This window comes from Bufo bufo, chromosome 7, assembly GCF_905171765.1.
Source record: "Bufo bufo chromosome 7, aBufBuf1.1, whole genome shotgun sequence".
NCBI classification, from domain to species: Eukaryota; Metazoa; Chordata; class Amphibia; order Anura; family Bufonidae; genus Bufo; species Bufo bufo.
The window spans coordinates 125,340,625-125,357,749 of record NC_053395.1 but is presented as its reverse complement, the minus strand read 5'-3'; the positions used below and the strand labels follow the sequence as shown (position 1 = coordinate 125,357,749).

Genomic DNA, 17,125 nt, shown 5'->3' with positions numbered 1-17,125 from the left:
TAATCAATCCGGGAAAGGAGATTTTATGGACAATCATAATAGATTAATTGTTTACTTGTGTCTTCATATAAAAGGTAATTGGATGAATTTATAGAACCATTTTTTCTAGAATCAGAATTTTTTTTTCTCAAACTATGGAAGACAACTTTGAAACTAAAACAAAAATAAATAGCATTAAAAGTTAAAATCCAAATCAGATTGGGTAAGTGGAACGTCTTGATAATAGTGAAAACCCGTGTAACAACCATTTTGATCAGGAAAAAGAGCTCTGATTTTTAGAACTGCACACGTTGGAATTGGTCTCCGGTTATGTTTACCCAGCGGGCCATGTACCCACATAGTAAATGCTCGATAAGCGGCCAAACGAAGACATCTAAAAAGAAAAAAAAAAAATTATTGCTTTATTGTCTGACATCCACGAGATTATCTTCTGTAATGGGATTATTTTCTTGAAGAGATATCTCCCTCAAGCAATATCTAATGTAACAGGTTTTAAAAGTAACCACATCTAATATAATTATAGGATTTATACTAAATACAAGTACCTTCAAGTTGCAGTAGCTCCAAATTTACTTTATGGTCATATAGAAATCTAAGTAGACTCACCGAGGGTTTTTGGAGTCCATTGTCCGACCAGTGGTAATTTGCATCGATGTAATTAGACCAATTAGTTGATCACTGTCTTGACAAACTTCAGTAAACCTTGGATGTTTACAGATACAAGTAATTTCCGGGGTTAATAGGCTTTCCAAGGCATAGATCTCAGTGCAACATAAACAATCATTTACTGATGTCAAGATTTGGCACTGTCCACAGTTACACCAGTGCAATTGTTTTAGTCTATTTTCTGGGTCTGGCTCTTTAATTGAACTATCCTCTTCTGGTGACCATAATGGGTCAGTCTGAAAGCAATAGTCTTCACCTGGGTTTGCAGCTCTATTTTTTTTCCTTAGGCGCCCTAATAGACTTTTCATTTCCTAAAAGAAATAAAAAAAATAAAATAAGGTAAGGATTAAAATAAAAAATGGTTTTTTTATGAGACCAAAAAAATATATCGTATACAGGATATTTTTATTTTAGTTCTGTCGAACATAGGGAAGTTTGGCCATTATAGAAAGGTTCAAAGAAGGGTAGAAAAATAAAAAACACCTACCCCAAAACAACAGCGGACTGATGAATTTGCTCATATTCTTTTTTACATGAATATTTTAAATTTTTCTTATGAAGAAACTTCTAGTTTTAATTTCATAAGAGGAGAAGAACCCAACAGGGCCGACTCTTAGGCATAAACATTTTTAAGTAGCTTTGTCCGTCGTTATTTTAATTCCGGGACTAAGTGACAGGTAAAGCAACCAATCCAAATAGCTAAGTTTTTGAAAGTGGTAACATTTTTTTTTTTTTTTTTACAGTTGATAAAACATCAGTTCAATCGAGTTCAATACCTCATCTTCCTCAATTGTTTCATGTTCAAAACTTTCATTGAGCCAACTTTCATCGATTTCAGATATCTAAATTTGAAATTAAAAAAAATAGTAAAAGCTTTACATAATAAAGATATCTAATTTAAATTTGCATACAAATATTTTTATTTTAAAAAGTTACTCATACTATTTGCATTAAAAAGGCTGAAGAAGTTTGTTTGTGGACAATGCAATCATAGCTATTATATATGACCAAAATAATTGTAGAATAATCAAAGAATTCAATCATTTACTTTGTTTTTTACATTTTCTCAATTCATGATGTGAATTATAGTATGTAAAGCAAACATGCCATCCACAATCGACGTGACCATTAGGGCTGCACGATATATCAAAAAAGGAATCGAATCACAATAATCGCAAAATATAATATGGTGATTTGGCAGACCTGAAAATGTTGCGGTTATATATCAAGGGACCACGCGCACATAACTTGCTTTGTGTGTAAAGTATTTTACTACTGTGTGAAACAAGCTCTATCCTATTAATAACATGGCCAGCCTCTGTACTCACTTTCAAGGTACTATGAATGCAGGGCAGCGAACAGGACGGCCAGGGCGTGACTGACGCCACTTAGTAAATCTCCTGATTCCCGAAGTGGGAGTAGCGTTTATAAGTGACGTCAGTCATGCGCCGGCCGGCATGCTCGCTGCCCTGCATTCATAGTACTGTCAAAGTGAGTACAGAGGCTGGCCATGTTATCAATAGGATTGAGCTAGTTTCACACAGTAGTAGAATACTTTACACACAAAGCCAGTGATTTGCACAGTTTAGGACACATGAGGGGACACATAGGTCCATGAGGGGGACTAGGATAAGATGCTATAGGTGTGTCTTACGCTGGCCCCACTCATGGCCCTATGTGTCATAACACATATCCCCTATAACAGTGCTATCCACAGATCCCCCACATAAACATATGCTCCACAGATCCCCCACATAAACATATGCTCCACAGATCCCCCACAACACAGCGTCATCCACAGATCTAGCACAAAACAGCGTCCTCCACAGATACACCATAACTATGTTATACCCATCCGAGTCAGCGGCTCCTATGTAAAAAAGCAAGCAAATAGACCTCTAGCACGATTCCCTTTAAAATATCAAACGGCATATGGTTATCGCAATTTTTAGGGTCATAATTGCAATCGCACCAAATTCCTATATCGTGCAGCCCTATTTACCAAGGCAGTTTAATCTAAATAGTATGACTGTGGAGAGGATAAGTAGATAATTTAGTAATGAAATTGTATTCTTCAAAATTGATTATTTCTTACAGTTGTTGAATTTCCTCCATATCGCCCGCAATGCTATGACAATACTTCACACTAGGAGTGGGATTGCTGACTTCCCATAAACAAAATTATATGGTTTTAAAATAAATTCATGCATATGGTTTGAGCCTTGGGCTGCATTATACACTACGTCAGGGTGCCGGTGATATCAACAATGAATGTAGGGGTGGAGACTCTGACTACCATAGCGTGAGATGTCATTGAGCTTCATTGGCAGTAAATAAAACATGTTTGCAATGGAGAAGCTCTTTTCAAAAAATTTCAGAAATTATACACTGCGTCAGAATACATGAGTAAAGATGCTGATATGTCTGTGATCATCTCAGAACATGCAAAAAAAAGCTATTCTGTGATTATCAATTGATTTATTAAAAAATATAGATTCTAATAGACAGACAGACAGACAGAATAAATATAATAAAATTAGAATTACCTGCATTGATGACATAGTATTTTCCAGTACATCTAATTCAGAATCTGAGATCACCTCTCTGTAATCTTTACTGGTTGCCTTGGAATCAGAAGAACAAAGGTTATAGCTAATACTAACTAAATGTATGACAATAAAACAATAATATAAAAATATATGTTTTTAAATAATATATTGCAAGAAATATCACCCTATGGCCTCATGCACACGACCGTTATGTGCATCCGTGGCCGTTGTGCCGTTTTCCTTTTTTTTTCTTTGACCCATTGACTTTCAATGGCTCCGTGGAAAAAAAGGAAAATGCACCGTTTTGCAGCCGACCGTGATCCGTGTATCCTGTCCATTAAAAAAATATTATTACAATAAAGGGAGGAAGGGGGGGGGGGGGTTTGGCCGGGGGGTGCGCACACTGTGCCACCAAAGAATTATTACAATAGAGGGAGGAAGGGGTGGCGGGGGATTGTGCACACTGCCACCAACCTATTATTACAATAGAGGGAGTGCTCCCCCACACAGCCCCCATAAGTGCCCTCCACAGAGCCCCCATAAGTGCCCTCCACAGATATCCCCATAACAGTGCCCTCCACGGATATCCCCATAAGTGCCCGCCACAGAGCCCCCATAAGTGCCCTCCACAGATATCCCCATAACAGTGCCCTCCACAGAGCCCCCATAAGTGCCCTCCACAGAGCCCCCATAAGTGCCCTCCACAGATATCCCCATAACAGTGCCCTCCACAGATTTCCCCATAACAGTGCCCTCCACAGAGCCCCCATAAGTGCCCTCCACAGAGCCCCCATAAGTGCCCTCCACAGATATCCCCATAACAGTGTCCTCCACAGATATCCCCATAACAGTGCCCTCCACAGAGCCCCCATAAGTGCCCTCCACAGAGCCCCCATAAGTGCCCTCCACAGATATCCCCATAACAGTGTCCTCCACAGATATCCCCATAACTGTGCCCCCCCACAGAGCCCCCATAAGTGCCCTCCACAGAGCCCCCATAAGTGCCCTCCACAGATATCCCCATAAGTGCCCGCCACAGAGCCCCCATAAGTGCCCTCCACAGATATCCCCATAAGTGCCCTCCACAGAGCCCCCATAACAGTGCCTCCCCCACAGAGGATCCATAAGTGCCCGCCACAGAGCCCCCATAAGTGCCCTCCACAGATATCCCCATAAGTGCCCTCCACAGATATCCCCATAACAGTGCCCCCCCCACAGAGGATCCATAAGTGCCCTCCATAAAGTCACCAGAAGTGCCCTACAAACACCCCCCCATCAGTGCCCTCCAAACACCCACCATAAGTACCCTCCACAGAGCCCCCATAAGTACAACACCGCTTCTGATGCGAAACAGAGAACGAGGCAGTGGGTGTCAGGGCAGCGCAGCGGATACATGGGACATAATAAACTACTCCACGAGCCGGCATCTCTCACTGAGCTACCTCCATCATGCGCCTCCTGCCCTGCCTGCCTGCTTCATTCATAAAGTTGGTGGAGCAGGCTTACGGGGCAGGAGAAGCATGAGGGAGATTTTCCAAAAACCGAATGCTGGGCACTGTCATTTTGGCAGCAGCATGATGCGGGGGGGGGGGGTCAACAGGCGGCCAGTCCACCATGAGTTCCGGGCACGGTCGCAAATGTGAATACTGTATGTACGCCACTGGTTGCGGCGTGTTTGCTATATTGAATGTCATGCGGCATGACATTCAATATAGCAAACACGCCGTACCTCTACACAGGATTGAGTATACAGAACAGACAAACATATATGAAATACTTACCATTGTTATCTAGTTCTAGGGAGGGGATGGGAGATGAGAATTGTAGCTGCGGCAGCTTGAATGATTTCCGGCTAACACTGGAGCGCGCACGCAAAGGAAGGAGGCAGAGTCAGCAGTCAATCAATAGAAATGTAAACGCCCACCAACTGAGCAGTTTCTTGTACAGGAGAAAGCAGCAACGGCATGGTAAGGAGGAGGTGGGATAACCCCTTTAAGGCTTTATTTAATCCCGTGCAGATAAAAACCAACATACAGCAATGCAGAAAATCGACCGGTTTCGAATCACTATAGATGGGGATCCTTAGTCATGATGTGCATCAGTAGGAGGTGAAGTCGAGACTAAATAGTGAACCACTGAGAACAGGTGATCACAATCAGGTACAGGACACACCTCCTGATGATATCCTCCACAGATAAAGTGCATAACAATTACAACATGCCAAAAGACATAGAAAGTAAGATAAAATTTACAAATTACAATAATAAAAAAGAAGTAAAAATATTAGTAATGTAGAATAGTGTCATGACGCCTGTTCAATCCTGACGGTATCCGTGAGCCTAATTTGAAAATCCAAAAGCACTCACGATTGAGAACCTGGTGGGATTTAACAAGCCTAACTAAGTATTTTGACAAACAGATGATACCGCACGGCTTGCGCCTACGAATAAAACCTACTACCGTCTACTCTGATGACTTCACTAGCAAGTGGCAACTCATTTTATCTGACTGTTCATTTAAACTTATGGAACTTATTATTTCTTATGAGGAACAATCACTATCCACTTTGCGTGAGGAAATTAAGGTTACACAGGAATTGATAACCCCTCTGGCTAATACTGAGACATTTATAGAACTGGATCAGAAACTCCAAAAGAGTTTAAATACAATGGAGGACAGTTTGACTCACATCAAACAAGAGAAATACAACCGTGACTTGCAGGATTATAGGTCTAATAATGTGTATAATTGGACTGATAAGCGTACCTATACACCTTGCTCTATTATGAAACGACGTCAGTACTATAAAAAGAATAGAGGTAACAAAGTGGCTTTTAGCTCCACTGACGCTGAATCCTCTGATTCCACCCCAGAATCATCTGTGCTATCCTCTGCTAACCATTCGGGCACTGCACATGACACCAATCCCAATACAAATGCTATTACAAGGCCGGCAAAAAACGCTGTGCAGGGCGGAAGCATGCAAGGAGGAGGTCGCTATCCGTCTGTCACTACCAGAGCTTTGGGACGTTCTCACAGCTCTGTTTCTCCACCCCTGTGATGATGTCACTACTAGAGCTGGGAGGAGTTCTCACTGCTCTGTTTACTTTTGGTTTCCTTCCTCCCAGCTGTTCCTCATGTGTTTGATTTCCCTCTCTTTATATCACCCCTCCTCCTATTGTAGGGCGTGGATTATAGTTCTCATTTCAGTTGTAGCTCTTGCTTTAGTATCTTCACTTGTAGCTATCAGTTCACTGGACCTGTGTTCTGCTGCAGCAAGCACTCCGGATATTGCCAGCTGTCCTTGGATCCGTCTTCTCTGCGGCTGCAACACCTTCAGCTAAGTGTACAGACATTATTGTGTACCTGATTATTTTCTGACTGGATCTGAGGTGGCCACGGTTCCCTCCATATACTGAGTAGGGCACCGGTGGCCGTGCCCCTTCCACTATTGTAGGGGTTACAGTGGTCATCAGTCTTAGGCACGTGGGCATGCCTCGTTCCGCCATTGGGATCCGGGCATGTGCTTTAGCAGAATAGGGAGAGCTTTGAGGGTCTGACAGGGGTCACCCTTTATCCTCCCTAGTTTGGGTCCGGTCAGTAGCTCTTTTTACTGTGTATACTATTGTTGCTCACAAACAGCCGTGACATTATAATCCACCAAAACCGTCCTTTTTTGACATGGATCCGCTTTCTGGCCTGGTTGACCGCATGCAGGGTCTTTCTTTGGAAGTAGCGGATCTCCGTCAATCTATGACTCAGCTTCAAGCATTGGGCTCTGCTCCGGCTCATGGAGTCTGTTGCGAGCCAAAGGTCTCTCTTCCGGAAACGTTCTCCGGGGGCAGTGAGAATTTTGTTCGCTTCAGAGAGGCATGCAAACTCCATTTTTGCTTGTGTCCCCACTCCTCTGGTAAGGAAGAGCAGAGGGTGAGGATTGTCATCTCCCTGCTCAGGGGTAATGCTCAGACTTGGGCTTTTTCGCTGCCATCAGGGGATCCCTCCCTTCGATCCGTGGAAAGATTTTTTGTGGCCCTGGGGCAGATTTATGATGACCCGGATCGTGTTGCTCTGGCCGAATCTAACTTACGTGTTTTATACCAGAACAAACTTTATTGTTCTGAATTTCGGAGATGGGCAGCTGATTCGGGTTGGAATGATGCTGCACTCCGGAGTCAGTTCTGTCATGGTCTCTCAGAGAGATTGAAAGATGCGTTTGCTTTCCATGAGAGACCAACGTCCTTAGAGTCTGCCATGTCATTGGTGGTACGCCTTGACAGGCGTCTAAGAGAAAGAAACGAGACCTCTCTGTCCAGCCATTGTCAGTCTAGGGGCAGTGGTGCGGACTCATTCAGTGTGCAGGGGCCTCATCCTGTCTCGCTCCCCTCTGAGGAGGAGCCCATGCAGCTAGGTCGACTTGCCCCTGATAAAAGAGGATTTAGTCCTCAGAGTATGGTGTGTTTTTGTTGTGGGGGCATAGGTCATTTGGCAAATGTTTGTCCCTCTAGGAGATTCTTGAACTGTACTAAGAGCGATAATAAGAGAAAAACCTCAAAAGGTAAATCATCAAATTCTGCTTCATCTGCTACTTTGGGCAAAGTTGATGTAGGAATTGATGCTTTTCCTCTGACCTGCAGTTCCCATTTTCTCCTGTCTGCCAGGGTGGCGCTAGAGAGCAAAGTCATTTCTTGTGAGATTTTTGTCGATAGTGGAGCGGCCGTCAATCTTATTGACACTCAATTTGTAGCCATGCATGGTTTTCAGGTTTGCACATTAGAAAAGGATATACCTGTTTTTGCTATTGACTCTGCTCCACTCTCACAGAGATCTCTGAAGGGCATTGTTCACAATATCCGGCTAGCTGTAGGTGACACTCATGTGGAGGATATATCTTGTTTTGTCCTTAACGGATTGCCTTCTCCTCTAGTTTTGGGGTTACCCTGGCTCACTAGACATAACCCCACTATTGATTGGCAAGGAAGGCAAATAAATGAGTGGAGTGACTTTTGTAGAGAGAATTGTCTCACAGCGACTTTTGCAGAGGTGTCTACTAAAACTGTGCCATCATTTCTCTCTGATTTCTCGGACGTGTTTTCCGAGAGCGGTGTTCAGGAGCTACCTCCTCACCGGGAGTTTGACTGTCCCATTAACCTCATTCCCGGCGCCAAGCTGCCAAAAGCACGCCTCTACAATCTCTCACAACCGGAAAGAATCGCAATGCGAACTTATATCTCTGAGAGTCTCGAGAAGGGGCATATTCGTCCCTCAAAGTCACCTGTGGCTGCAGGTTTTTTTTTTGTTAAAAAAAAAGATGGCTCTCTGAGACCTTGCCTAGATTTTAGGGAGCTGAACCGTATCACGATTCGCGATCCCTATCCCCTTCCTCTGATCCCGGACCTCTTCAACCAAATTGTTGGGGCCAAGGTGTTTTCCAAATTGGATTTGAGAGGCGCGTACAACCTGGTCAGGGTCAGAGAGGGGGATGAATGGAAAACGGCTTTTAATACCCCTAACGGGCATTTCGAGAATCTCGTTATGCCTTTCGGCCTGATGAATGCCCCGGCCGTCTTTCAGCATTTTGTTAATAGTATTTTCTACCATTTAATGGGGAAATTTGTATTGGTGTATCTTGATGATATTTTGATTTTTTCCCCTGATGTTCAGACCCATCAGGATCATCTTTTTCAGGTTCTGCAGATTCTGCGGGAAAATAAATTGTACGCCAAGCTGGAGAAATGTCTTTTTATGGTATCGGAGATTCAATTTCTGGGTTTTCTCCTCTCTGCTTCTGGTTTTCGCATGGATCCGGAGAAGGTCCGTGCTGTACTTGAGTGGGAGCTTCCTGAGAATCAGAAGGCATTGATGCGCTTTCTGGGTTTTGCGAACTATTACAGAAAGTTCATTTTGAATTATTCCTCTGTTGTCAAACCCCTTACTGACATGACAAAAAAGGGTGCAGATTTTTCCTCTTGGTCGGAGGAGGCGCTTGCAGCCTTTTCTAAGATTAAAGAGAGTTTTGCGTCTGCTCCCGTCTTGGTGCATCCCGATGTTTCCTTACCTTTTATTGTTGAGGTGGATGCTTCCGAGGTGGGTGTGGGTGCGGTTTTGTCCCAGGGCCCTTCTCCTGCCAAATGGCGACCCTGTGCCTTTTTCTCTAAAAAACTCTCCCCGGCAGAGAGAAACTATGATGTGGGAGATAGGGAGTTGTTGGCCATCAAGTTGGCTTTCGAGGAATGGCGCCATTGGTTGGAGGGGGCCAGGCACCCTATCACCGTTTTTACCGACCATAAGAATCTGGCATACTTGGAGTCGGCCAGGCGTATGAATCCGAGACAGGCCAGATGGTCTCTGTTCTTCTCCAGATTCAATTTTGTTGTTACATTCCGACCTGGGATAAAAAATGTGAAGGCTGATGCTCTCTCTCGCTGTTTTCCGGGAGGAGGAAACTCCGAGGACCCGGGTCCCATTTTGGCGGAGGGGGTAGTTGTTTCTGCTCTATATTCCGATTTGGAGGCCGAGGTCCCGGCTGCCCAGACTGAGGCACCTGCCCGTTGTCCTTCTGGGAAGTTATTCGTGCCTCCTGAGCTACGTCACAAACTCTTTAAGGAGCATCATGATACGGTTCTTGCTGGTCACCCCGGGAGTAGACCCACGGTAGATCTCATTGCTCTGAGATTTTGGTGGCCGGCTCTTCGTAAGTCGGTGGAGGGTTTTGTGGCTGCTTGTGAGACGTGCGCTCGCGCTAGGGTCCCTCGTTCACGGCCTTCAGGTTCCCTTCTCCCGTTACCCATACCTTCCCGTCCTTGGACACACCTGTCAATGGACTTTATCACGGATCTTCCTCGTTCCTCGGGGAAGTCGGTGATCCTGGTGGTGGTGGACCGTTTTAGCAAGATGGCTCATTTCGTACCTTTCCCTGGTTTACCCAATGCTAAAACGTTGGCGCAAGCTTTTGTCGACCATATTGTTAAATTGCACGGCATTCCCTCTGATATTGTTTCCGATAGAGGCACGCAGTTTGTGTCCAGGTTCTGGAAGGCTTTCTGTTCTCGCCTGGGGGTTCGGCTGTCCTTCTCTTCTGCTTTTCACCCGCAGTCGAATGGTCAGACTGAGCGCCTCAATCAGAATCTGGAGACATATTTGCGCTGTTTTGTGGCAGAGAACCAGGAGGATTGGTGTTCATTTCTCCCTCTTGCTGAGTTTGCTCTGAACAACCGTCGTCAGGAATCTTCTGATAAGTCACCATTCTTTGGTGCATATGGGTTCCATCCGCAGTTTGGGACATTCTCGGGAGGGGCTCTTTCTGGTTTACCTGAGGAGGAGAGATTTTCCTCGTCTTTGTCTACCATTTGGCAAAAGATTCAGAGTAATCTTAAAAAGATGAGTGAGAGGTATAGGCGTGTGGCTGATAAGAGACGTGTGCCTGGTCCGGACCTGAATGTGGGTGATCTGGTGTGGTTGTCTACAAGAAATATTAAACTGAAGGTTCCCTCCTGGAAATTGGGTCCCAAGTTTATTGGGCCTTATAAAATCTTGTCAGTCATCAATCCTGTTGCCTTCCGTCTTGATCTTCCACGGGTTTGGAAGATACATAATGTATTTCACAGATCTCTCTTAAAACCATATGTCCAGCCCACGGTACCCTCCTCTTTGCCTCCTCCTCCGATTTTGGTTGATGGCAATCTGGAGTTTGAGGTTTCCAGAATTGTGGACTCTCGCATTGTCCGCGGTTCTCTTCAGTACCTCGTTCATTGGAAGGGTTATGGTCCTGAGGAGAGGATGTGGGTTCCGGTGTCGGACATTAAAGCCACTCGCCTCATCAGGGCATTTCAAAGGGCTCATCCTGAGAAGGTGGGTCCTGGGTGTCCGGAGTCCACCCGTAGAGGGGGGGGGTACTGTCACTACCAGAGCTTTGGGACGTTCTCACAGCTCTGTTTCTCCACCCCTGTGATGATGTCACTACTAGGGCTGGGAGGAGTTCTCACTGCTCTGTTTACTTTTGGTTTCCTTCCTCCCAGCTGTTCCTCATGTGTTTGATTTCCCTCTCTTTATATCACCCCTCCTCCTATTGTAGGGCGTGGATTATAGTTCTCATTTCAGTTGTAGCTCTTGCTTTAGTATCTTCACTTGTAGCTATCAGTTCACTGGATCTGTGTTCTGCTGCAGCAAGCACTCCGGATATTGCCAGCTGTCCTTGGATCCGTCTTCTCTGCGGCTGCAACACCTTCAGCTAAGTGTACAGACATTGTTGTGTACCTGATTATTTTCTGACTGGATCTGAGGTGGCCACGGTTCCCTCCATATACTGAGTAGGGCACCGGTGGCCGTGCCCCTTCCACTATTGTAGGGGTTACAGTGGTCATCAGTCTTAGGCACGTGGGCATGCCTCGTTCCGCCATTGGGATCCGGGCATGTGCTTTAGCAGAATAGGGAGAGCTTTGAGGGTCTGACAGGGGTCACCCTTTATCCTCCCTAGTTTGGGTCCGGTCAGTAGCTCTTTTTACTGTGTATACTATTGTTGCTCACAAACAGCCGTGACACTGTCACACCACAGAAAGACTTAAACAACATTCAAGTCATTAACCTATCAGATAAGGTCTTCTCACAATTGCAAATTAATGTACTTGCCAAAGGTTTATCTTTTTATCCCACAGTGCACTTTGATGTATATCGCACTTTACTTGATGTCAACCGTTTTGCACGCAATCTTACCATTAAAAAACACTTTTCTGATATAGATAATGTTGGTATAGGCTCTGCAGAGGCTGATACAACTCAGTCTAATTCTGCAGTTGATCAGATTTCTTCCTTTTCCTTTCAGGAATTATCACACATTGCCTCTATGCAGACTATGCGTTTTCTCTCTGGGATTGATCTAGAGCGGCAGGTGCACAGTGACTTTGCGAATAATTTTCGCACCTATAACAGAGACTGTTATCCCATTCAGTCACGCACCCCCGCTCTTGATCAATTCCAAGATAATGTAGAACGTGATTTGGTTGAACTTGATAGGGTGTCTCAGATTAGGGATACAAATGACAGTAAAAATAATCTCATGGCCAGTGAACGCAGAGCGTTAAAAGAATTGAAAAGTATGTCTGACATAATTGTGAGAAAGGCTGATAAGGGGGGAGCGGTGGTTATCCTGGATAGACTCGTGTATGCTGCACAAAATGAGCTTATGCTCTCTGATTCCGCCACCTATATTGGGTTGAAACAGGATCCCACCACTCCTTTCCAAACCCTTTTGAGGAGTATCTTGGAGGAGGGACTGGATAGTTGATACTTGGACCAAAAACTATTTGACAATATTTTTGTCTCTTATCCAGTGGTCCCCATTTTCCATTCCCTCCCCAAGATACATAAAGAGGGATTCCCCCCCCCCCCCATGCGCCCTATAGTTTCGGGTATTGGGTCCTTCTCAGAGAATCCGTCATCCTGGGTGGACAGTATGTTGCAGCCACTAGTACAGTGTATTCCTGGTTTTCTGAAGGACACTGCTTCAGTCTTACAGGCCTTCCATTCCTTCCAGTTGTCCTCTGATCTTTCTTGGATCTCTGCTGATGTCGCTTCTCTGTACACGGCTATCCCCCAGGATCTCGCCATTATCTCTTTGGGTTGGTTTTTGAGTCTTTATTCCAATTTCTCATTACCCTTTAGAGATTTCCTCTGCAAAGTTGTATTATTTCTTATGCAGCACAATTATTTTATGTTTAGTGGGAGTTTTTTTCTCCAATGCAGAGGAGTCTCTATGGGGTTTCTCACCATCGCTTGCAAACATTTATATGGCATGGTGGGAACATCATTTTCTTTTCTCTGATTCCAACCCATGGAGTGGATCCGTCCGGTGGTACGGTCGCTACATCAATGACCTGCTCTTTGTTTGGTCGGGCGATGTGTGTCGGCCGTACCATCATTCGGATCCTTCCTCAATGCTAATAATTGCAATTTACGTTTTTCTCTAAATTCGCACAAGACCCTAATATCCTTTTTGGATTTGTGTTTGGTGGGGGACGTGGGGGATGGCTGTGTACAGAGTCGCACGTATAGAAAAGCAACCGCAGGAAACACCATCCTGCATGCGGGATCCTGTCATCCTGCACATACTGTCCACAACATCCCCAGGGGTGAATATATTTGCGCTTTGCGCAATTGCTCCTCTAGTGAAACCTGTATTGAAGAAATGAATACTGTCACCACCCGTCTCGGAATTATCCCAGCAGACTTTTAAACCGATCCAAAAATATGGTTTCCACTATGTCTCGGGATAATCTAATTTTCCCAAACAATAAGCCCAAACTTGGTCATAAAGAGAAGCAAGTGATTTTTTCCACAAGTTATAGCTGTGAATACTCACAAATATGTAATATTGTCAGAAGACATTTCCATCTTCTCAAATATGACCAAGTCTGGGGTGATGTTGTTAAAAGCGGTGTTAAATGTGTTGCCCGACGTGCTGTTACTTTAGCTAATATGGTGAGCCCCTCTCTTTACCAGGATAAACCTGGGTCCCAGCCTACCTGGCTGAGACACATAGGTAATTTTAAATGTGGACATAAAAAATGCACATGTTGCTCACATATGAGGATGGGCCCGCATATTTTTGTCTACAAGTAATCACACTACTCACACTATTCAGCAATACATTAATTGCAACACCACATATGTGGTATATTGCATAACATGTTCTCTGTGTAATCTACAGTACATCGGGTGCACATCAAACTGCTTAAAAGTTCGAATTTGCCGTCATATCTCTGATGTACTTCATGCTAAAATAAAAAATGTTTCTGCCGCAAGTTTGCATTTCGCTGCGGTTCATAATGGTAATACAGATAGCATGTCAGTACAAGGAGTGGAGAGGGTTAACAGACCAAGCAGAGGCGGTGATCATGAGAAAAAGCTGCTCAATCGTGAGTGCTTTTGGATTTTCAAATTAGGCTCACAGTTACCGTCAGGATTGAACAGGCGTCATGACACTATTCTACATTACTAATATTTTTACTTCTTTTTTATTATTGTAATTTGTAAATTTTATCTTACTTTCTATGTCTTGGCATGTTGTAATTGTTATGCACTTTATCTGTGGAGGATGTCATCAGGAGGTGTGTCCTGTACCTGATTGTGATCACCTGTTCTCAGTGGTTCACTATTTAGTCTCGACTTCACCTCCTACTGATGTCTGGCCGTGCGGAGCCAAACGGATCCATCCTGACTTACAATGCAAGTCAATGGGGACGGATCCGTTTGATGTTGACACAATATGGTGCAATTTCAAACGGATCTGTCCCCCATTGACTTTCAATGTAAAGTCAGGAGTTAATATACCATAGGATCAGAGTTTTCTCCAATCCGTTGGTATATTTTAACTTGAAGCGTCCCCATCACCATGGGAACGCCTCTATATTAGAATATACCATCGGATTTGAGTTAGATCGTCAAAACTCAGATCCGACAGTATATTCTAACACAGAGGCGTTCCCAAAGTGATGGGGACGCTTCAAGTTAGAATATACTAAGAACTGTGTACATGACTGCCCCCTGCTGCCTGGCAGCACCCGATCTCTTACAGGGGGCTGTGATCAGCACAATTATCCCCTCAGGTGCGGCACCTGAGGGGTTAATTGTGCGTATCATAGCCCCCTGTAAGAGATCAGGTGCTGCCAGGCAAGAGGGGGCAGACCCCCCTCGCCTGTACTTAACTCATTGGTGACCAGCGTGGCCCCCCTCCCTCCCCTGTATTTAACTCATTGGTGGCCAGTGTGGCCCCCCTCCCTCCCCTGTATTTAACTCATTGGTGGCCAGTGCGGCCCCCCTCCCTCCCCAGTATTATATTTATTGGTGGCCAGTGCGGCCTACCCTCCCCCCCACCTAATTAAAATCACCTTCCCCCATCATTGGTGGCCAGTGCGGCCTCCCCTCTTCCCCCCTAATTAAAATCATCCCCCCATCATTGGTGGCCAGTGCGGCCTCCCCTCTCCCCCCACCTAATTAAAATCACCTTCCCCCATCATTGGTGGCAGCGGAGAGTTCCGATCGGAGTCCCAGTTTAATCGCTGGGGCTCCGATCGTTAACCATGGCAACCAGGATGCTACTGCATGGCTCCTCCTACTGGTAAGTGAAAGGTCTGTGCGGCGCATTGCCTATAGCACAGACCTGTCACTTACCAGTAGGAGGAGCGCCCGGCCGGTCACAGACATCGCAGGTAAGTATAATGCTTCTAAAAATTGCTAAGTAACCATGGCAACCAGGACAGCAGTAGCATCCTGGTTGCCATGGTTACCGATCGGAGCCCCAGCGATTAAACTGGGACTCCGATCGGAACTCTCCGCTGCCACCAATGATGGGGGAAGGTGATTTTAATTACGGGGGGAGAGGGGAGGCCGCACTGGCCACCAATGATGGGGGGTGATTTTAATTAGGGAGGGGGGGAGAGGGGAGGCCGCACTGGCCACCAATGATGGGGGAAGGTGATTTTAATTAGGGGGGAGAAGGTGATTTTAATTAGGGGAGGGAAGAGGGGAGGCCGCACTGGCCACCAATGATGGGGGAAGGTGATTTTAATTAGGTGGAGGGGGAAGAGGGTAGGCCGCACTGGCCACCAATGAATATAATACTGGGGAGGGAGGGAGCGGGGCCGCACTGGCCACCAATGAGTGAAATACAGGGGAGGGAGGGGGGCCGCACTGGCCACCAATGAGTTAAATACAGGGGAGGGAGGGGGGCCGCACTGGCCACCAATGAGTTAAATACCTGTCCTATTTTTTTGATGGACAACGGTTCACGTACCCAGTCAGTGAATTACGGATGACACACGGATGGTAAAAATGGACACACGGACCCATCACGGATCCCTCACAGACAGCTTCACGGATGAAACACGTATGCTTTTTTTCACGGACATGACACAGACACGGAAATGTGAATGAGGCCTAAGGCACAATACGTGTGTTTAAATACCATCTGTCCCCCATTATAAGACAATTTTTGGAAGGTTTGTAAGATGAAAAAACATAACTCATGCGATCAGTATTTTTAAATCAACTGTTAACACCGTCAACCATACGTTTATCCATAGCTATATATGTCAGTGTCAATAGTTGCTATTGCTGTCATTGCGCTCAAGAGCTTAAAACGGTGGGAAGAGGGGGTAGAGAAAGAGCAAAAATGTGTAAAAAAATTTAAAAATAGATAACAAAATGATATAAAAAATCTGAGTACTGTAAAACCTCAGAGTGTCATACCGTATACCAATTGTCACGACAAATGGAGAATATTTGATTCATGTAGAAAAACTTGCTGAACTGGACACAAAGTGAATTTCAATAAACCATTTTTTACTTAGACAAATCAGAAGGTAATGTGTCCACATGAGGACATTAAAAAGAGTTCATAATCGTCTTCATACTAGTTTTTGGTGTCAAAAAGTCACAATTTTGTTGTGCATGCTTTGTTTATCCAAAAATTTGTGACTTTGAGTTTTGATTTACATTTTACAGCATTTTCACCTTCAGACCCAGGAGACCTGAGTTTTCTGAATTTTTAAATTAGCTACTGTACATATCTTAGAGCTCTTTGAATCTTCTTATGGATTCTACACCTACATAATATTAGAGACATATCTATAAGAAATATAAATATTTAGCACAATTAATGACCAATGGTCAAAGACCAATGTCTGATGAAATGTTGCTTTTAACAAGGATGAGGAAGTTTCTTGGTTTTAAATAATAATAATAATAATAATAATAATGCAATAATATCAGAAAAGGTCATAAAAAGATAGGTTAAATGTAAGTCTCTAAACAGCTCGCCTGCTTTGTGATCCTGGATGCACAAACATGAAAATCAACGAAGGAACCTCAGCATACAATAAAAGTCTGTCAATACTTTATTGTGCGTCTTTAAAACC

General features: G+C 44.5%; 1 protein-coding gene across 1 annotated transcript in view; it reads left to right on the top strand.

The window, feature by feature from the left end:
• The window catches only part of LOC121008786 (carboxypeptidase O-like), a 278,938-nt gene that overhangs the window by 42,719 nt on the left and 219,094 nt on the right, over positions 1 to 17,125 (top strand). The gene's annotated exons all lie outside the window — the stretch shown is intronic.